General features: G+C 42.7%; 1 protein-coding gene across 2 annotated transcripts in view; it reads left to right on the top strand.

Moving 5' to 3' along the window:
* The window catches only part of LOC133462256 (neuronal PAS domain-containing protein 3), a 331,973-nt gene that overhangs the window by 175,062 nt on the left and 134,150 nt on the right, over positions 1-22,761 (top strand). The window lies entirely within an intron of this gene.

Below are 22,761 nucleotides of genomic sequence, written 5' to 3'. Positions count from 1 at the left end.
CATCTTCTATTTTTTTTGAGAGCTGAACATAGTTTAGTTTTGTTAACTCTGACAGCCTAGAGGAGATGTTTATGCCTAAATGTCGGATGTAATTCTGTAGTGGGTGTATTCTGGAAATTGTAGTTAATACACAAAACTGTGGATTTGGACCAGTTGATAGAGTAGTCAGATATAGATGAAAATCCATCTATGAGTGCAATTGTCTGTGGCAGTGAGGTTTGTGAGTTATGCAGGAAATGTAGTACATCAGTTTTGCATTGTATCCCTTTAATATTTTTGTCTAGTAGCAGCTGCTAAAGGCTCAATAAATATTGCAAATAGTGAAGGAGAAAGGGGGCAACCCTGCCTGGTACCTCTTTGCAAGTTAAAGCTTGTTGAGACTTGATCATTAGTCCTTACACGTGCCTTGGGAGAGCTATATAATATCTTTATCCAATCAATAAAAGATTTGACGAATCCAAATGTATGCAAAGTTGCCAATAGAAATTTCTAGTTTACCTGATCAAATGCATTTTCTGCATCTAGAGATATAACAGATTATTGATATTCGAATAATCTATTATATTAATTAGTCTACGTGTATTGGTAAAAGAATGTCTACCCTTAATAAAGCCTGTTTTATTGGGGTGTATAATAGAAGGGATTATTCTTTCCACGTTTGGAAAGAGCTTTGCAGATTGTTTTGAGATCTGCATTTATAAAGGATATTGGGCGGTAGCTCGATGGGAGTGTAGGATCGTTGTCTGGTTTCAATACGTGGCAGATATTAGCAGAGATCATATTTGAGGGTAAACTTTTATTCTCTTCAATGTTTAAGATCATTTTATGAAATGTTGGTGCTAATATGATCCAACATTCTTTCGAAAATTCAGCTTGGAAAGCCATCTGGGCCCGGAGCTTTATTATTGGACATATGCTGAAGAACTTCATGGAGTTCTCCCATACAGAGCGGTGAATCTAAATTCATTACCTGCTTATGGTGTAACTTTGGCAGGTTGATATTTCCAAGAAACTGGTCAATGGATTGGTCTGGTGGATCAATTTGTGATGAGTATAATTTAGAGTAAAAATCTCTGAAGACTGAGTTTATTGAACAGGGATCATGGGTGATATTCCCTGATTGATCCTTAATGGACGTTACAGTTGTTTTTTTCCTTGTTTACTTTTAATTGATTGGCTAGATATCTCCCTGATCTATTGGCATGTTTAAAGTTCTCTAGATGAACCCTTTGTAACAGAAACTGGGTTTTTGTATCAATTATTTAATTTAATTCTATCTTAGCTTTCCTTATTCTGTTAAGAATGTGTTCCTCTGCAGAGGCCCGGTGGGCATCCTCCAATGCTTTAATTTCACATTCTAATTCTCCTATTTTAAAATGTTCTTTCTTTTTCTTATTTGAAGAAAAGGAAATTATTTTGACTCGCATTACTGCTTTTCCCACTTCCCAAAGAACACTTGCTGATGTTTCAGTTTGGTTGTTGTTTCTCATTGAGCTTTTTAAGTGTGAGTGCTGGCTTTGTAAAGTGCTGCTAAATGCCGCTGCACAACTAAAGTGAACTGGACGGAGTGTGCGTGGACCTTCTGGTGGAGAAAGAAGGACACAATGTCGGCCTCATTAATCTCCATATTAATTGACTGTGATTACTTTGACGATGACATTTTAAGAAAGCTTGGTGGATGGAGTACAACATGATTACTTTGGCTAAAACGCGACACTAATGAATGTCAGGTAGTCATTCAGGAGGTAGAGACAGGACACCGTCATTTGAGCGATGAGGTCAGGGAGGTTGATAGTCCTTCATTAAGGAAGAGGGAGAGCAGTCTTTTAACAGATGTAAAACTTCACATTCTCCTACCAGGTCAGGGCTGTTGTGTTGTGTGACTGAAAACAGTGTTTTATTAACCTTGTTAAAGATAAATATATGTGTGTGTGTGTGTGTGTGTGTGTGTGTGTGTGTGTGTGTGTGTGTGTGTGTGTGTGTGTGTGTGTGTGTGTGTGTGTGTGTGTGTGTGTGTGTGTGTGTGTGTGTGTGTGTGTGTGTCAGTACTTGTCTGGCAGCAGCGTTTGTCAAAAGTGTTTCCTGGGTTGAGGTTCAAGAGCTTTTGGTCAAACCCAGTACTTTATTTATGAATCATATTGGGATTCATTTATTATATTTCATAAATATATTTATATAAAATGAAAACTATGGTTTGTCTTACCTGGCTGTCTACAGCTGTCCGGGCTAAATTAACATTAGTGCAATATTGACTAAGAAAGGTAATATTGAAGGTCTCCATGCAAAACCTTGCCATTACCATGTTAGGAAATGTTAAGTATAATTTCTAAATCACTAAATGTTTTCACAAAAGAAAATGCTCATGTAAAAATTTTGAATACAAATTAAAAAAAAACTTCAGGGACTGAAAAGTTCCACCTGTCACGCCCTGAAAGGAAGTTTTTGACCTTAATTTTTCTTTTAAGAATTATTTTGGGGCTCTCCTGGCCTTTTATTTGGAAACTTTGGTGGAGAGAGAGGGAAAGACATTAGAGTAAGTAAAAAGCAACATGCAACATGGATTTGAACCTGCACCACCGGCACAAGGGGGATAGCCTTTGTATATGGTGCCCCTGCTCAACCAACTGAGCTTTACAGCTTTTAACCCTTTAGAATAGACGAGTACTAATAGACAAATACTATTTAGGGGCATATAATCAAGCACTCTAATTAAGCAGATTATAGTTAACTTGTGCCACTCTGTTGGGCCGCCGGCATGTGTTGAAACAAGGACAAGCCTTGCACCAGACGGCAAAGCGTGACTACATGGTTTAAGACATAATGTCAATGGTCTCTCGTTGGGCATTGTCACTGAAACCCAGGAGAGATCCCCGCTGATGCGCAGCAGGCCCGGCCCGGCTAAAAAGAGTGCTCACCTCTCTCTCTCACTCTTGCTGGCTCCAACACGGACCTCATCTCTCCTGAGCCTGAAGGCCAGAACTTCAGCGTGACGAGCTACCAGCCGTCTGGAGCCGTCTGGCTGTTTGCAATGGGGTGACCCGCAAACATTCGCAAATGGACACCCATTCTGATCACAGACAACGAGAACACCTGGAGATGGACTTGGAAATAAAGGAAGCCCAGCTGCTGGACCTCGGCCACATCCCCTCTCCCTTGCCGCAAGAAGAGAATCCGCCAGGACCCCCGGCAGAGCATCACCATCCAGCTGCTCACTGAACCCAGAAGAACGCTGGCCTGCCAAGGACAAAAGCATCACTTCTATCCACGTAGGATGCTGTTTTTGTGTCTGGACAGAAAAACTCTGTTGATCCATTTACTTTTTACTTTGCTACCATGTTGAGCCGAACTGTTTACTTGTTGCTGAAGTGTGCTTGCATCTCATTCAGGGCGTTTACATGGGAAGTTCAATTCCTCTTTAATTCAGAATTAAGATGAAATCTGATTTAAAATGAGTAAAAATTGTGGCAGGTTTATTCCGATTTTAAATCCGAATAGAATAATTCCGCGATCATGTATACCGCTTTAAAATAATGGAAATAATTAGGGATGCTGTGATCCAACTTTTTCACTTGCAATCCGATACCGATACCAGAGGCCTAGTACCGATCCGATAACGATACCAGTGCATATTTCTATCTCTTTTTTCTGACCAATAGGTTCACCTTTTTTAGTACTTATTTTGTAGTGTGGAATAATAGAAAAGGCTTGAGAAAGTGACTTTACTCAGAATGAGAATAACAATCTTCCTGAGATGAATAGTCCACAACAGTAGGTTATTATGACAAAACTTGAGCCATTTATTAGATATTCAATTTTTTTAACATAAAATAGGCAGTAGCATTAGATAAAATAAATAACATCTTAACATGAAAAAGCCAATATAAAAAAATCAAGCAAATTTAAATTAAAAAATCAAGCCAATTTAAAAACTAATTTACTAAAAGTAGGCTTTGTTTGACATCTGTTACCATAAATAAAAGTTGTGACTTCCAAAGTCAGATCAATTCTGCTGCCAGTGGCTTGTGCTGCTGTGTGGAACTAGAAATAACGTAGCGAGGCTCGAGGTGTTGAATTAAATGTTGAAATCCCACAATACTCACTACTGACAGGACTGGTCATCAAGCACAATAAACTGCGCAATCTGTTCTGCGGAACGCTCTGCTGCCGAGCTCGAGCGGACTGCCACGGCGTTTGCGCCGCGCCTGCCTGCCCGAATTGAACATTTTAAATTCCACCGTGCCGCTCAGTGACGCGGCAGTGGGCACGGCGCAAACCGCGCTCTATGTGAAAGCAGCTTGAGACCGCTGACATGTTATGTTGCAAGTATTTTATGCTCTCTCTCTCCCGGTTGTTGTTATCACGTGATCCCCCTCCCCTCTCCTTTCTTCCTCGTGTGAGAAGCAAGTGCTGGATGGAAAAGCTGGAGCGGACTTTTGAAATGGAGTGCTAGTATTGCAGTGCTAGGATCGCAGTTTTCCCCTGAACTGCGATCTGATTCCATCCGTGTTTTTTGGCTGGATCGCAGCATATTTTCGATCCGCGGATCGGATCCCAGCAACCCTAGAAATAATTATTTTAAAGTTATTTTAAATTATTTGGAAATAATTAAAAGAACAGATGGCGGGAAACATAAAAAATTGTAGCGGCTAAGCAGCTAAGTTTGTTTTTCTTCCAGTAGACGTAATTTCCAGTAGACGTAACTTCCGGTAAAGACGTCCACGCCCCTATCCAATCAGAACCTTCCCAACCCCCAGACCTTAAGCGGAATTGGATAAAGCCGATCAAACATGTTTTCCATGTAAACTTGAAGGAAAATAGTTTAATTCAGAATGATTAATTCCGAATTAAAACATATCATGTAACCGTGGCTAGTGATGCCACAAAAAAATGAAGAGCTTCCTCATTTCCCAGCTGAATGAGCAGAGCGTATGTGAAGCCTACGCCGTAGGGCACGGCGTAGCCTACGTGCACATCGCCGCCACGTACCCTACGCCGTAGGGTCTGCGTTGGTGTAATGGGGAACCATAAATCAGCCTTAACGTTACCCTCGCCTCGCAACTCGTCTTGTCCTGCACTCTGACCCTCGCTATCACCTTTCATGCATATTTCTGCACTACTTTCAGCCCTGAAAAAATTGCCGCATCTCGTTGGTAACGTGATTTGTTACTTTTTAACTGCCTGTAACGTTAATTGTCTGCACCGTTTCACCTGCACTCTTGCTTTTCTTGGTCGCGAGGTCGCTTTCTAAAGTACCGTATCGAATATAAGACGAATAAACAAGACATGCTTGGATGCAAAAGATACAATATTTACCTGTTTGAACAGCCAGGACGCTGATTTTTAATACAACAAATAGCGGAAAAACGCAGAAAATAATTCTCGAGATTTCGTCTTCTTCTTCTGGTGCACTGTCGTTGATACAGCGCCTCCACAGCGGCCTAATGCTGCAACTGCAGTTAAAATAACATCCATCCAGTCCAACGCCTGCCAGAAAATAACAATTTTCATGACGGAGTTTTGAGAGCTGGGGGCGGCACGAAATTAGGCGGAGGCGGCCGCCTCCTAATTTTGTATGCAGGAAAAACCCTGTACACTATATATTTTTAATTTGTTAGTTTAGTTTGTTAAGAAAATATATTACAAAGATGACGCTTAGATGGAAACCAAACAAACTCAGTCTAATCACTTATCATTTTGAAGTTTTACACACATGAGCAGATGGAGATGAGTGCCAGACAAAGATTTTCAAATATATACATTTTCTGTCTAACTTAACCTTGACATGAATTTTAAAAACCTGCACATTCAAAATTTAAAACATTACCACAAACATACACACATGTATGTGCACAAACACAGACAGATGCACACAATGAATTTTTCATTTATCTTGCAAGCGTGCATTTACAGATGACTCCAGGGGCATGGCACGACCTGCAGCAGGAAGACTAAAGGTCATAGCAGAGCATGAGGCCTTGCATCTTGATTATCCATAATCCCCCTGTCTGACTTCATGTGAGGTCTGGTGGGTTCATTAGCAGTGGGAATATCTGCAAACAGACAGACTGAGTGGTGTGGAGACAAGTGGAGTCAAGTAGTAAAATAAAGTCATGTCTAAAGGTCTGACTGATCTAAAGGTTTGCAGAAAAATACTCCTGCAAACCTTTCCCAAGCAAATATTACTTCAGTGACGCATTCAGAAAGCCGTATAGCTCGCTGCACATTTCAGAGATGAAACCAAGTTTGCTGGGGAAAGTGGCTGCTGATTGACCATTAGTAGCAGGTCTGGGTAATTCTATGCTCAATATCTATTTATCGTATTCTTTTGTGTTTCTTTTTTTCTTTTGCTAGCAATTAAAGCAGAGCTGCCTTGGAAGACCTGAACATGTTTAGACTCCTCAGCTGCTACAATGCATCTCCATCAGTTGATCCTTTGAAAGGTCATATTTGATCCAATCAGAATCAAATGGGGGCCGGCACTGGTGACAGATCCATGACGGCTTTTTATATGTTTATTTTAAAAACAAGGAATGTGAACTGGATGGTTTTCTTGAGTTTGGCATGTCATTTAATGCAGCTATGTCTGGTAGTGTTATTCAGAACTCCCCCTGACTGAACCCTAGCTCTTTCATTGGGGAGTAAACCTCTTACAATTCATACCAGACGACCCCACAAATAGCCGAAAAGGTAAAGGCCAATCCTTGATGGCTAATGGCCCTTTTGCACTAGTATCACCTCAGCTCGGTTCTACCCGTTTTGCGCTTTTGCATTAGGGCTGAGACGGGTAGAGCCGCTCCAAGCCGATACTTTTTTCTGTAACCATTCGAGCGAGGTTCTATGCGGGCTGAGCCGGGACTATTTCTGAGGTCACCACCCTCCTCGCCACTGATTGGTCGGGGGCGGGGCCGTCACCACCCTCCTCGCCACTGATTGGTCGGGGGCGGGGCCGTCACCACCCTCCTCGCCAGTGATTGGTCGGGGGGCGGGGCCGTCAAACGTTTGAATCAGGAAGCGGGAGTCAGCGCGAGGCGACTCGCGGCGATTTTATTATACAGCACAAACGTCTGTTCGGTGATCCAACTCTGAGGTGCAGATGTTCATAAACCTGGTGGCTGTCGAGAAAATTAAAAAAGGGATGTAGACGGGCTGTTTTTTTCTCAGCCGCTCCCGGCTCCAGCTGATTTCTCATCTGCGCCAACACAAACAAAGGTGCTGCGCAATCGAGTACGTCACAGCAGCTTCACCCCCACCCCCCCACTTCTCCCCTGGCTGTGCAAAAACACACGGGTGGAGCCGCGCCTAGCCGAGCCGGGCTGAAGCGAGACTAGTGGAAAAGTGCCATAACAGAGCAGGGTACTGGTCATTTCTGTCCTCACCATCGTGAGGGGGCCATTCATGTGGCTGGTGTTAATACTCTAGTAAGGAAGGGCAGTTTCACCTCTGTCACTTTTTATCCAACGCAGCTAACATTAAACCTAAACAAATGCATAGTAACGTGAACCCCGGGTTCCCCATCATTGTGTTTTTTCTGCTATAACTTTTGAAAGGTATGACATACAGAGTCGTGGGTGTAGTCATCAGACTCAGTTTTGACTCCTTCACCTTTTTTAGTGCAAATTATTCCAGCCCCTTTTTCTGATTGGTCGGACTTGAGTCCTTGACCTTTATTGGTGAAAATTGCACGCGCGAGGGCCCGTTCATCGTTGCTTGCAGTTTTGATTATTACTATTATTATAATTATTATGAGTAGTACTATTTTAATCTTATAAAGAATTTGAACATTCTTTGTGGGGTCAGTGTGGATTAAATGAGACGTGAGCTCCATTAAACTTGTTTTTGTTAATTATTATTTTTTAGAAAGTTTCAGTTTAGGAAAATATGCATTTTCACCGTATATTTACGTCATCTGGATCGTTTGTAAAAACAGCCATACAGTGTGGGATAATCTACACATATCCTCTCAGGGTCCACAGCAGTGCGCCTCAGCATCATTACAGGCATTCCGTCCTATCGTGGTGAGAACCTGCTCCACTGTTGACACATAGCGTTAAATTACAAACATTTGCAAAAGGATAACACCAAAGTATGTATGTATGTATGTATGTATGTATGTATGTATGTATGTATGTATATATATATATATATATATATATATATATATATATATATATATATAATTTTATTACATGGCCATCAAACTTTATTTTATACCTGATTCTTTCACTGTACTGATTACACTCCATTTCCAGTATTGACCTTTTTAAACATCCTTTACCCTACATTCTTCCACTCCTCCTCATTTCAGTCTCTCTCACACCTTTTCCTCTATCTGCCATTGACACATTGACCTTTATGGATATTCTTTATGCGCCATCTCTCCGCCTTCTTTCCTCTCTCTCCCTCTTTCTCAGTGTGCTTGCATCTCAGACCACTCTTTCGCTCTCTGGCTGAAACCCCTTTCTTTCCTCTTCCTGGCTATTGATATATTGATTTTATAGTTCCATCACCAAACAGCATGAGGCTGGCCTTTAGTGTGTATTTGTGTGTGTGTTGATTTGAGAAAATCTGCCCGTTTAACAGTGTGTTAGCATTTGAGTGGGTATGTGTCTGTTGGCCTTTGCCTTGGGAATGTTGACCTGGTTCTTGATGCTGCCTGTCAAGAGTTGTTGATGTTCAGCAAGCAGCTTTGCACCCTAACAGGCCCTTATAGAAAGACTGGATCTCACCGGCAGAGTTACCACTGTTAACAAACACTGTGTTTTTGCTTCAAAAATTAATGTATTTTGTCATTGCTTTAGGACTACTTTTTGTTTTTTTTTAGGAGAAACATTTTTCTACTAGAATGATTATGCCACATTTCCTACAGTAAATCAAGTACCAATCGTCTGCTTTGCTGTGGAGTTTTGAGACAGCATTCATGCATGTAGACAGTGTTTATCCTCGGTGATTGCCTTTTAGAAACTGCTTTCTCATGTAAAGGCCAAGGTTTTGGAATATCAGAAAACATTTCTTATATAGTTCAAAGCGTCACCATTTCTACATCTGTGATATCATACTCTCCCTCCCCGTCTTACTCTACCTCGCTAACCAATCAATTTTGATAGCATCAAAATCCTTTCAGGACTTTGAGTGCACGTCAGGGCAGCTGTGGTTTCGGAGGTAGAGTAGTCTCTGCCAACCTGAAAGTTGAAGTTGTGGTTCACTGCCTCGTAGGCGATGTGTCTTTGTGTCCATGGGCCAAACACTGAACCCTGCTTTGCCCCGATGCGTTCATCAGTGTATGGTTGTGTAGATAGAAAAAACACTGCCCAGAGTCGATACAAAAGACATTTGTGCAGCTCACTGTAGACTTAGGGGGCTTTCAGACCTATGGCCCGTTTGTTTTATTCCGATTCTGGAGCTAAATCGATACAATTGTTTCATTTTTTGTTTGTGGCGTTTGTGTACCCAAGGAAACCGTCTGTAGCGGTTCAAAGCTGTTAACAAATGCCATGAACCAACTGTTCTCTCATTGGTCAGAAATGAACGCCGAAGGAGTTTCCTCTTCCGTACCCCGGGAAAAACAACAATGGTTATAGCCCTTTTCACATAGAGGGCGCAAAGTGCAGTCCGCCGCCGGCGATCCCATTCATTGTGTATGTGCTACCGCAGCGCAAGAGCGGACCGCTCTGACGGCGACCTCTGCGGCGCGCGAGAGGGCGCCTGCCGCGGCGTTTGCGCGGCGCCTGCCTGTCCAAATTGAAAAAATTTTTATTTCACATGCCGCGCTGTGACGACATCTGGGCGCGTCCAATAGGAGAGAAGGGAGAAGAGAGAAAGTTGTGTCCAATAGGAGATAAGATGGTAGAGTCTGTATGGGTCTGCATGGTCTAAACGCGGTGGGCGTGGCGCAAACCGCGCTCTATGTGAAAGCAGCTTATGAGTGAGTTTTGTGAGTTGCTGTGTCGATTATGTTCTCACTGCAAACGAACCACTCCAGGTCTATTTTTGTTTTATTTCACCTTTATTTAACCAGATAAAAGACCAATTGAGATCAAGACCTCTTTTACAAGGGTGACCTGGCCAAGGAAGGAGCAGCACACATCCACAAATAACACACAAATAACAGTAATCTCATTAAAATGAGAGTGCAAACTGTTTTCGCAAATAAAGTGCAATAGTGGTGTGACTTCAGTAACATGTAAAAACAACTTCAGTAATAATTTAAAATTTAAAACACGGGCACATATAGTTTAAAAACCCAGGCACTGCCGAAAGGATTCCCGCTGTCGGTCTTTTAGAAAAGAGCGAAGGGCTTCAAGTGAGATAAGTTTGGGCATTTTTAGTTCAAATTGGAGGATATTCCAAGCAGAGGGTGCAGAGAAACTAAAAGCTTTTTTCCCCAAGTTTGTCCGAACACGAGGAACAGCCAGGTGTTAAGTGTCATTCGATCTTAAACCATAATGGCTTTTAGTTCTCTGAAGAAATAAACATAAATAACCAGGAACCAAGCCAAGAAGAGCCTTATAAATCAGAGTCATCCAGTGTGTAAATCGTCTTACATTCAGAGAAGGCACAGACTGTTTGGCCTTCCTGACTATGTTGGCGAGGAGAGTCATTTTGCTTAAATAGGAATCACAACTGCCTCACTCTCAAATCCATTGGCTAAGGGATGTTTTATAATGTTTAAAACTGGAAAATATTAGGCTGTCCCTGCAGGGATCCGCTGATAAATCTGCACAGTTATGTGGTCCCTTCTTAAGACTGGCTGGACAGATGGACCTTTATTCTATCCCAGAATAATTTTCTTTTTCTTTTCTTGTTTTATGGTATATCCTTTTCTACTATTATTATCTGCTTATTTAGTCATACTTTTTTTTTGGCTTTCATGTGCTACATTTTGAGCATTGTGAGTAGTGCAATGCTTTCTCAATAACATTATTACAGACTGTCAGGGCTGGTGTGGTGAGGACCCAGATGCAGGAGAGCGAGAGGCAGCAGTTCAACAAAAAAGGGTTTATTTTACAAAAAAGGCAAGAACCAAAAACCACAATCAAAAGTCACACAGAAACAGGGATCAAAAAACTAGAGCAAAAACTTGGCAGGACACATGGAGGAAAGAAACGGAACCACAAGGAGCAAGGGAAAGACAAGACCAGATATACACAAGGGGGTAACGAGACACAGGTGTGAACAATCAGGGCAGATGGAAGACAGGCAGGGCAAAACAGAAACAAACTGGGGGAAATGTCAACCACTGACACAGACGCTTTGGGACTGGCCTGAGGTTGTTTGTGTGTTTGTCTTAGATTTTTATTCATGTGTGTTTTTGTTGTTGTGTGTGTGTGTGTGTGTGTGTGTGTGTGTGTGTGTGTGTGTGTGTGTGTGTGTGTGTGTGTGTGTGTGTGTGTGTGTGTGTGTGTGTGTGTGTGTCTTTTTCCTTTATAAGATTGTACAGTGTCTTATGCTTTTCTTACATTGTCAAGATGTGTGTCTGTGCAATTCTTGTGCAAAAATCTAATAAACAAAGTTTTAAAAAAAGATGAGAGACTGATCATTAAAAAGACAATTATTAAAAATTTTGGCCTAAACATATATGGTTACGCAACACGTGTTTATTTTGACTGCTCAAAGCCTTCTCAAGGCTCCAGTAAGTTTGATGATCACAAAAATGAAAGAAATGGGCAGTTTTACTTATTTTTTCGTATGTTATTTTCTGGTGTGGTACAGGATATGCAGTCTATTTCTCTGTGGTTGTCTACCAGTGTGAAGGTTGATGATTTGACATGTGGTATCTGCAGACCAAATCACCCTTGGACAATAAACTAAAGCCCCACTTTTATTGTGATGTGTGTGTGCAACAGATACAAGGCACAACATTTGAACAGAACAGTCCTGACTAAGAAGGAATGTGACGGTCTTGGGGTGTATAAGCGCTTTGAGCAGTCAACAAAACTGGCTTTGGTTTTTTTTAGTTTACCCAGATTCTCTCTTAATTGTCTTTCTTTCTTGTCCCCAAACATCTTTTCTTTTTTCATATTACCCCCTTTCTCCTGTTGCTGTTGTTTCTTGATTTTTTATTTATTTTTCACCTCTATATCATTCTTTCGCTAGTTTTTTAGTTCAGCCTACAGTTTTTTTCCCTTCGTAAACGCACACACCCCCACACAGAGAAAAAAGAGAGAAATGTCTAGAAAAGCGTCAGTAAAGGAAATATTTGCAATTGATTAGTGACCACTGCTAAATGGCTTGCTCTCTGTGCTCCCCACTTGCTGTAGATTACTGCATTGATCGTTCCAATGCAAACACAGACTAAATGGCCAACGAATCAGATGAGGCCATCTCTTAATCATTCAGACGTTTTAATGTTACTCTCTCTGCTGCTTCATAACAAATGAGAAAAATAAATTGTGTGGATGCGCACGTGTGTGGGTGGGTGGCTCTTTAACAGAAATACCATATACCAAATGCTTTCATGGGGTACCAAAAGATAAAACATGCCTCTCATCCTTTCTACTGCTGTGTGATTGACCCAGGACAGCAAATCTGCTGCTGTGAACTGCCTCCTGTAGCTCCTTGTTTGCTTAGCTTTTCCTTTCTTTGCATCTTGCTGCAGTTGAGACAAACAAGCACATACTGTATGTCCTATGTGCAATTCAGAATCCCCAAATAACCTGACATAAACGTTGTGTTGATTGTAGGAGGAAGCCAGAGTACCTGGAGAAAACCCTGGTGCTGTGATGCATCCGCGCTAACCACTGATAAAATACGAAGCCCACTGATGTAATCTGGGTCATAAATTGCTCCTGTCAGTGCGCTTCATTGTCATCCTTTGCAGGATAGTCATTTTACAACCTCGAGAAAATGTTATTGAATAGAAACCTTTACAACAAACCTTTCCAACATTTTTATTCTAATGATTTTGATCAAAAGCGGATATGTTATGGACATGGTTGAAGTAGAGACGAGACTGAGACACTCAGGACACCCACATCCCTCACCACTACCCATCCCTCTCCACTGAGGACATCTGTCTCCACGCCCCTGTGACTGTGACCACGGACCAGGTTAGGAGACAGCTGGAGAGACTCCACCAACCTAAGGCCGCACGTCCTGATGACATCTCCCCCAGGATCCTGAATACCTGTGCCAACCAGCTGTCCCAGGCACTGAAACACCTCTAAAACCAGAGTCTAATGGCGCTTTTGCACTAGTACCTACTCACCACGCCTCGGTTTTGCGCTAGGGGTGGAGGCGGGTGGAGGCGTGCTGAGTAGATACTTTTTCTGTATCTGTTCTGCCGAGGTTCTAAGCAGCTGAGTCGGCTGTATCTGATGTCATCACACTACAGGCCACTGACTGGTCGGGGGGTTGGAGTCAGACGTTTGAGTCAGGAAGCGGGAATCAGCGCAAGAGCGGCTTGCGGCTTCTTCATTTTATTCGACCAGCAATGGCAGCGCAAAAGTCTGTTTGGTGTTCCAACTCTGAGGTGCAGATGTTCATAAACCTGGTGCTGAGGAGAGAATTAAAAAGGGATCTAGACGGGCGATAATGAACGACCAGATCTACCAGGAGCTCTGTCACTTCTCAGCCGCTCGCGTCTCCCCGCTGACTTTTCAGCAGCGCCGAAACATCAAACAAAAAAAAGCATTGCCGCTTGAAAATTCTTTAACTGTCATTTTTTAACTTGATATCGAACATAAGTCACAGACCCAGCAGCACATCTATCATCTCCTGCATGTTCTACATCTTTAATGTTGTTGTCTTCTCCGTTTTAATCACACAATCAAATACGTCACAGCAGCTTCGCTCCAATCCCACCCACTTCTCATCTGGTTGTCTAAAAACAAACGAGGACAAGGCAAGTGGAGGCGAGACAAGGCGTGACGAGTCGAGTCGCGCTGAGTAGGTACTAGTATAAAAGCGCCATAAGTCAGGAAAGAGTAACGGTGGAAGACGTCCTGTCTGGTTCCTCTACCCAAGACGCCATCGGACCCTAAAGACTATCAACCACTGGTCCTCACATCTCATGTGATGAAGGTCTGGAGGGACTGGTCTTAGCCCACGTGAGGCCACAGGTGAAGTCAGTGCTGGACCCCTATAGTTTGCTTATCAACCCCACTTTGGAGTTGAAGACGCTGTTATCTACCTGCTGCAACAAGCTCATTTGCACCAGAATGGAGCACTGTCACTGTGAGAATCACATTCTTTGATTTCTCCAGTGCTTTTAACACAATCCAGCTGCTGGTGCTGGGTGAGAAGCTGCGGGTGATGGGTGTCAACGCCTCAGTGCACAGTTTGTCCGTCTTGCCAATGTTCTGTCTGATATGATGATTAGTGAGACATGAGCTCCACAGGGGACTGTGTCTCTCCATTTCTCTTCACCTATACAGTATACCTGTATACCACTGACTTCCAGTACAACACTGAGTCATGCCACCTACAGAAGTTCTCTGATGACTCAGCTGTAGGGTGTATAAGAAGGGGGGAGGAAGGAATACAGGGCAATGGTAGACAGATTTGTGGATTGGACTGAACTGAACCATCTGAGGTTGAACGTCAGCAAGACCAGAGGAGGAAGCCAATCAGAGGAGGAAGAAGAAGCCTGCACAGCCGCTAAGATTAAGGCGACGGAGGTTGAGGTGGAGGTGGTGGAGGACTACAGTTACCTAGGTGTTGTGATTGACAACAGACTGGACTGGAAATCTAACACAGAGTCTGTGTACATGAAAGGAATGATCACCCTCTACTGGATTTAGGTCATTTATCATTTTAACACTGGACAACTCAATGGCGGTTAGCATTAGCAATATGGTAGGATTAGTTTTGTTTTTACAAAATATAAACCTGTCCACATGTAGCTGTATTTTAGGATGAGTTGAACATTATTGTTTGGACCTCGTGTGAGGATACCCCCCTGGACGCCTCCTTCGGGAGGTGTTGAGGGATGTTCTACTGGGAGGAGGCCCCAGGAAAGTCCCAGGACATGCTGGAGAGATTATATGTCACTGGCTAGCCTGGGAACATTTCAGTATTCTCTAGGAGGAGCTGAAGGAAGTGGTGAATTTTGCTATATTGGCTTTACATAATCTCACTCGTGAAATGCAAATAAACCTTACCAATTCTTGTTATTCTAAGATGCTGGACATAAGCTTTGGTGACTGGGCACATATCTGGGCACATATTAGTGCTCATTTTACCACATTTATTGTATTGTCATTGTTTCGAACATACACCTTATACTTTGATACAAATCAATAGGGACGGGTCTGCTGTATTCCAAGCAATATGAACCTTATTCTACATATCATCTAAGATATAATAACATTTTGGAGGGAGAAACTGGTTTATAAATAAATTCACTTAACAATGCTGGCAGGTGGTCTGGTGTATACTGAACTGGCTTGCATGTTGTTGCAGCATACTCATCTGATTGATGTTGTCTGGCTCCCGTTTGGGGCAGCGTTGTCACCTGGCTGATGTTGCCTCTAACTGTTGGCCGAATGCCATTCAACTCCCATAGGCCTTCTTTTTACAACTCGCTGCCTGCCAACTTCAACATCTGGACAATCATTAAAGTATTTTCACCTCAATCAGGTTGTTCATCCTCTTTAGTATCAGTAATGTTTCTCTTTAAATTCTATCTTCCATCCTTGCAAATGGTCCTTCCTGCCTTGGATCTTTCCAGCTCCTCCAGAAGACCTTGATATACTCTTGCTCCCTGGCATCTCGAGCCTCTCGACCACTCACTCGAGCTCCCAGCGTCCTCCTCTAAGAAAATAGTTTTGTAGATGGCAGTCAGATGCTTCATTAGGCCTCCAGCCCTTCACCTGCTTTAGTTATGGACATAGAGTAACGGACATATAGTTAGTGGACTCAAGTACCTGGTTGTTCACCTAAACAAAAAACTGGACTGGACTGTAAACACCCAGGCTCTATACAAGAAAGGCCAAAGCAGACCTAAGCTGTCCTCCATCATGGACAATGTCTCCCACCCCCTTCATGAGACTGTCAGAGCCCTGGAGAGCTCCATCAGTGACCGGCTTCATCACCCGCGATGCATCACTAAGAGGCATCGCAGGTCCTTCCTCCCCGCTGCCATCAGACTGTACAACCAGGCCTGATCACAGTAGTTAACGGACAATAACATGTGCAATAACAATAACAAGATGTGAAATACCATATTAGCAATATCTGCCTGTCTACCCCACACACATTCTACCTGCCAGTTGCACTGGTTTTTTTTCAATGTACTGTATATACTGTTCATACTTTGTAATTATATATATTTTTTACTTTTTACTTTTTCTTACCCCTCCCCTGCATGTGTTTGTTAAGTGTACTGCTGCCAACAAAGTGAGTTTCCCCACCGAGGGAGAAAATAAAGGATCTCTCTCTCTCTTAAGGTTATCTTAGAAATATTCCCTAAAGTGCCCCATGCACTAGCATGGGCCAACCTGTAAGAATTTTATGCAGCAGTGAGTGAGATTGCATGCATTAGCACATTGGACTAAGAAGCAAAGTACCCACAGCATTCAGTTCAGAAGAAGCATGCATTTATTAAGCTGATCTCTCAGGCTATATTGAGCCTTTCAAACATCCTTTTGCGCTAAACAATTTTGAAGCCAGAACATGGCAACCGTTCTGTTTCCTAAATATTTTAATGACGTGGCTTCAACCCAAAAGCAAAACTGATTGATACCAACATTAAGTTTGTGTCCGTGTACTGATTATCATATCAATCACATTTCCTGCCAGATGTTTAAAAGGACTTCCGTGCACAGATATGTGTCCCACTGATGTCTCTATGGGCTCACACCTCAATTATGTGGGGAAGAGGAGGACTTTGGTGCTACTTACAACCAGAAAAAATTAATTTCTAAAATTACAGCCGGTACCATGACTTGTGTTTGCACAACACCACCACCTTGGGGTCATGGTTACCAGTCATACGAAAAATTAACTGCTAGGCATACAGGTTCAAAAGCACACCAATAGACATGATTTCCATATAGCAAAAAGACATTTACACAAAATACTTTGACTACTATTTAAAACCTTCAGTATTTATAAATAAAAAACATGAAAAGACCTGTTTTAGGTTCACCACCCAGTACCCAACTCCCTGGCCCCAACTAGTTAAGGATTCTTTTGTTCATGAACAAAAGAATCGTTAACCCCCTCGGTACATGGAAAAATAAAAGCAACATGCAAAGTAATGTGGTGTGGTGGCCATTCACTAGCAGGACAATGTGTAGTTTCAGTGGGTTAGAATTCACAAGGATCTAGCCGTTGTTAGCAATGCTGTGTGACTACATTACCCATGTTCCTTAGCGGTGATTACTTTTCAGGAAGTGTTCTGTAAGTGTTTGTTAACCGCAGTTGGAATGAGAGAGTGAAATAAACAACACAAGTTTTTCCTTCGCCCACAAAAAAGGTTCTACAGCTCTTTCGTTCCCAAACTCCAACAGTGGTAAAATAAACAACAAACCAAATTGAGGCAGTGGCCAAGTCCGGACAGCTAACACCAGACACTCAACGGGTCCTTAAATCTCATCCAGGTTGGGGTTGGGTGCCAGACTGTGGACAAGACTGTGGACCAGACTGTGGACAGAGCCAGTCCTTATATGCCAAACCATCCATCACACTGGGAAACACAATGGAGTTAAATGTTGATACAGTCCTGCTTACATCTGAGGGTCATCTGTCACGCTTATGCACCTAACTGTTGTCAGGCTGTCCTCATACATGTCCTGAACTACTCTTTTTAATTTAGTTTCTTATCAGACTCACATCCAACGTATGAATTATAAGTACTGACAATGTTCTTCATCGTGATTATCACCATCAGTTTAATTTACACGGTATACTTATACACAACCCTCTCCTCTGTCTTTCATAATCATTAGGAAAGACATTAGTGTTTTTCTCGTCCCATTTATTCCATGGTACAGTAAACTGGTTTGTAGCTTCCTTCAGTGTTTCTAGCCTTGATGCCTGTCCACTTGTTTGCTTGAAACTTACACTGCAAGAGATAGCAGGATCTGCTGAGCGATGTTCCTCACCCATTTTTCTCCTTTTCTGTCCTCCTCTCTTCCTTCAGCTCAATCCACAGCATCTCATAAGTGTGTACTGCCTTTCATTGGGGCCCGAGCACTGAGGGTGCAAGGACCCTATTGTATCTGTAATGTTTATTATTAGGGCCCGAGCACTGACAGTGCAAAGGCCCTATTGTATCTGTAGGAATTTTTTATTTTTTTCCCCCTCGTTTTTATTTTTCATTTTTCATCTCTCAAAATGAGGGCCTTTTTGCCCCCCTAAACGTGCCCCAAAAGTCACCAAATTTTGCACGGAAGCCAGGCCTGGCGAAAAAATTTGATATTTCATGGTTTTCATTAATGGGCGTGGCCTAATGGCTCAACAGCGCCCCCTAGAAAACTTTGTGCCTCAAGCCCCACAATACGGTTTGACGTATATGCACAAAAATCGGTACACACCTGTATCATGTCACAACTGAAAGAAAAGTCTCTTGGCGCCATGGCAGAAACCAAACAGGAAGTCGGCCATTTTGAATTAATCGTGTAATTTTGCTGCAATTTATGCCATTACTTCGGCCGTTTCTTCACCGTAATGTGCACCCAGGTGTGTTATACATCAAAATGTGCGTCTTGATCCTGCAACGACACGCATTACTTTTCTCAAGCAAAAGCGTTACTGTGGCGATGATAGACGCCAAAAAGCGTGCCCCCCCCTTAATCTGATGGGTCCATATTCGATAGTTCCTACTTTCTGCCATAACTTTTGACTGGTATGACATACAGAGTTGTGGGTGGTGTCAGCAAACTCGGTTTTGACTCTTTGACCATAATTGGTGCAAATTATCCCCGCCCCTTCTTCTGATTGGTCGATATTTGATAGTCCCTATTCTCTGCCATAACTTTTGAACGGGTTGTGATAAAGACATGTGGGTGGTGTCATCGGACTCGGTAGTCCTGACAGCCCCTTCTTCTGATTGGTAGATATGTGATAGTTCCTATTTTCTGCAATAAACTTTGAATGGTTTGACATAAAGACTCGTGGGTGGTGTCATCGGACTCTGTTTTGAGTCCTTGACCATAATTGGTGCAAATTAGCCCCGCCCCTTCATCTGATTGGTCGATATCTGATAGTTCCTACTTTCTGCCATAACTTTTCAATGGTAGGATATAAAGAGTGGGTGGTGTCATCGGACTCGGTTTTGAGTCCTTGACCTTTATTGGTGGAAATTGCATGCACGAGGGCCCATTCATCGCTGCTTGCAGCTTTAATTGTTCTTGTAGCTTGTCATGCTGGTTTCCCTTCTCTCTTTTTCTCTTCTAAGCACATTGAGAACTGCATACTGATGTGATACGGAGGACAATTCTTCCTTCTCTGTGTTACATCAGTGAGCTCCCAACACTTTCCTGTCATTGTTAAGGTCCTCAAATCAACTTTACATAAATTCATAATGAGGAAAACACAAGAGACTGTTGGAATGACTTTTCAGGCCTTCTGCGCAGAAGGGAAGCAAAGTCGGAGCCCTGCAGAGCATCATGGCTCTCTATGGCTCTCGACAAAGTGCTTGCTGGCTCCTCCTTTTTCATCAGCTTTTATTGAGAAACTTTGACAGGAACATGACCATTTTAGGATAGTCAGCAGTTAAATAGACAGACAACGGACAATGGACGAAAACAGGAACAGACATTGTGGGTAAAAAACACACATGTGACATTTCAGTTAAAAAGCAACTAATCTGTGGTATGCAGAAACAAACATACATCCTTAAAAAACACAAAGGTCAAGGGGTCAAATGGGTTCCGGACTAAAACAGGAAACCTCATGGGGGTCTTGAAACAGATGGTCCAACTGACAATGGGACAGTTATGGGACAGCCGACCCCCCCTGATAGAACTCAGGAAGTGCTGCCCTGTCGTCTGTTAACATGTAATAAGCATTTGGAAAACAGGCAGTTCTCCAAGCTGACTTGACTCTGATAGTTTTCATAAGGACAAACTAGTCCAAAAGTTTAATTAATCTCACAATCATATAAACAGCTAATGTTCTCCTCTTCACCCCTACACCCCTGTCGAATTGTTGTCTTAATCCTACAGATTTCAATCTTTTTTTTAATGTTTTTTTCTCCATTTTGTCACCCAGTGCTAAGTGACAGTCCTGGGCATTGCCCGCCCTCTACCAACCCCGGCAGGCCCTAGACTGAGCTCAGGTCTCCTTCTTATTCTGAGGAGTGAGCAGGCCGCTTTTTTTCACCAGACAGGGTGGGGATCCGCGTGGAAGGATCACGTTATTCTGACCGGATCCTCCCCACCCCATCTGGCGCCCCGGTTGGCCAGAGGGGGCAGTAGAACCCAGGACTGTTGCATGTTTTTATGAGGGTAGCTCACATTGCTACCAAGGGAACACGGGGAACTTCACACTGAAAGGCCCTTCCGTCAAGCCCACCCAGGGGGCGCTGAAGTCACTCAACACGCACTCAGCGCCCACAGCGTCCCCGGCGAGAATTGAACCCAGGACCTGCTTGCTGTGAGACGGCACCACCGTGCCCATCAGATTTCAAATTTTTAAAAACCATGTATACACCTTAGCTGGGCCGAACTGTAGCTTTTGAGATCAAGCTTTAAATGTGGTCCTAATGCGATTTATTTCTGCATGTATACGCAACCTGCACTTAACCGAGCTACTGACTGCCCTGGGACTCCCCCCTTCCGGAAGTGACGAGCGGGAATAATAACAGTCACGAAATCACAACAACACGGTAACAGAAGAAGAAGAGGGAGACTTTGCTGCATCTTACCTGCAACATGATCAGGCTTAGTATGTACGATATGTACAGAGCTGCTGAATCATTAGCTTCCATTTTTCAGCATGTTATTGTCCTCCTTTGCCCCTTGTTTAATAAGTCTTCTCGCACATGTGTACTTGGATTTCTCTGAACCTCCAGTTTAATCCTTGGCTAGATTGTTGCCAATAGCTTAATTTAGATGTGCATGAAACCGCACTGACTGTTCTGGTTTGGCTTCCTACTGACAATAGCAAAGTTTCCACTGGCACTCTGATGGTTAACAATATCAATGGTAATCCTATTTAACGTGAGCCCCATCTTATCCAGTATGGAAATCAGTTCTGTGTTCTGCACATTGCATTGGTTTTACGTCAGATGCCCTTCCTGACACGACTCTCCCCATTGAAACACGTGCACACACACACACACACACACACACACACACACACACACACACACACACACACACACACACACACACACACACACACACACACACACACACACACACACACACACACACACACACACACACACGCCCACGCCTCACCAGGACAAGAAGTTGACATTTCACAGCTGGTACATTTTTTCTTTTTATAAACAATATAAATTGTATTTTAATGTGAAGTCACATGGAAAATCTGAGAGTAGTTGTCATAGTTTACCCTGAATTTCAAGAGGGTTCTTGTACACGGTCTACTTGCTCCCCCCTGAAGTAACGTCATGTGTTGTCTGTTCTACCAACTGTGGAAATAAAACACACGGGGTGTCAGTTAGGAAGACACAAATAACCTTAACATGAAGGACATTTTCTTCAGAGTGTCTAATTTGTCTTTTATCTCAATTTTCTCTATAATGTTCTCTTCACTCTCTGTTTCCCCTTTCTTGTTCCTTCTCTTTATCTCCCTTTTTTCCTCATCTTTCCTTTCCTTTTTATCACTGCATAGCACACACTAGTAGTACAGCCAAGTAAAAGGTATTATGATTATATTATGGCATGGCAAGGAAGTCTCATGCCATAGACCATACACCTTACTTTGTAGTAGCGCGTTATATTATGGGATGCCTTGTGAAAGATGGTCAATTGGATATTGGGATTTCTTTCTAGTATAAGAGCATGTGCATTTTGCACACTGCAATTCATGCAATTGTTTGCATACTGTGTATTACATTTAGGAAAAAACATTAGGTACTTGGAGAATTCTAGGAATCTGGAGTTTAGAAAAAAAGGTTGTTTTTTTTGCTTTTTGATCTTTGACCATCAGGCCTGGCTGGGGCTGTGATGTGATATCCTGTTGGTAGTTTCTGTGACACGTTGCGCCAGGAATCCCTCTTTGTTATGTTACCCAGATTTTTCAAGTCGATGAGCTAAAACATTTTCTAATTTTTAAAGGTATCACTCTTTTACTGGGCACTCTTTTATTCAGTTTCACGACGATGACCCATCCTGAGTGTGACTGTGGAGTTTTTTCATATTACAATAATAACTTTTCAGAATACTCACTGTCTCTTTCCAAGCTCTTTTTATTAATGTGCCACTTATTAACTTTGCATCTGTTCCTGTACGCTGGCTCTTGTGCAAAATTGCCTTTATTTATAGCAGTTGATAAATTGTGTGACCGACTGATTTGACTCATTGGTGCTCATATTGTCACGTCTGGTGTATGGTGTGGACCCAAACCCAGGGGAGCAGGAGGCAGGAGTTGCAAAAACCAGGATTTATTCCAGAAAACCAAAAACAAAGCGCTGCTTGGCAGGATCAAAAGAAACTAAACAGGGATCAAAAAACTTGAGGAGGAAAAACGTGGCAGGAAACATGGAGGACAAAACAGTACGGACCGACAGGGAACAAGGGGATGACAAGACCAGATATACACATGGGATAATGAGACACGAGGAGACACAGGTGCAGACAATCAGGGCAGATGGGACACAGGCAGGGCAAAACAGAAACTGAAGGCTGG

The sequence above is a fragment of the Cololabis saira genome, chromosome 16 (assembly GCF_033807715.1).
Source record: "Cololabis saira isolate AMF1-May2022 chromosome 16, fColSai1.1, whole genome shotgun sequence".
Taxonomy (NCBI): domain Eukaryota; kingdom Metazoa; phylum Chordata; class Actinopteri; order Beloniformes; family Belonidae; genus Cololabis; species Cololabis saira.
This window is presented reverse-complemented; position numbering and strand designations above follow the sequence as displayed.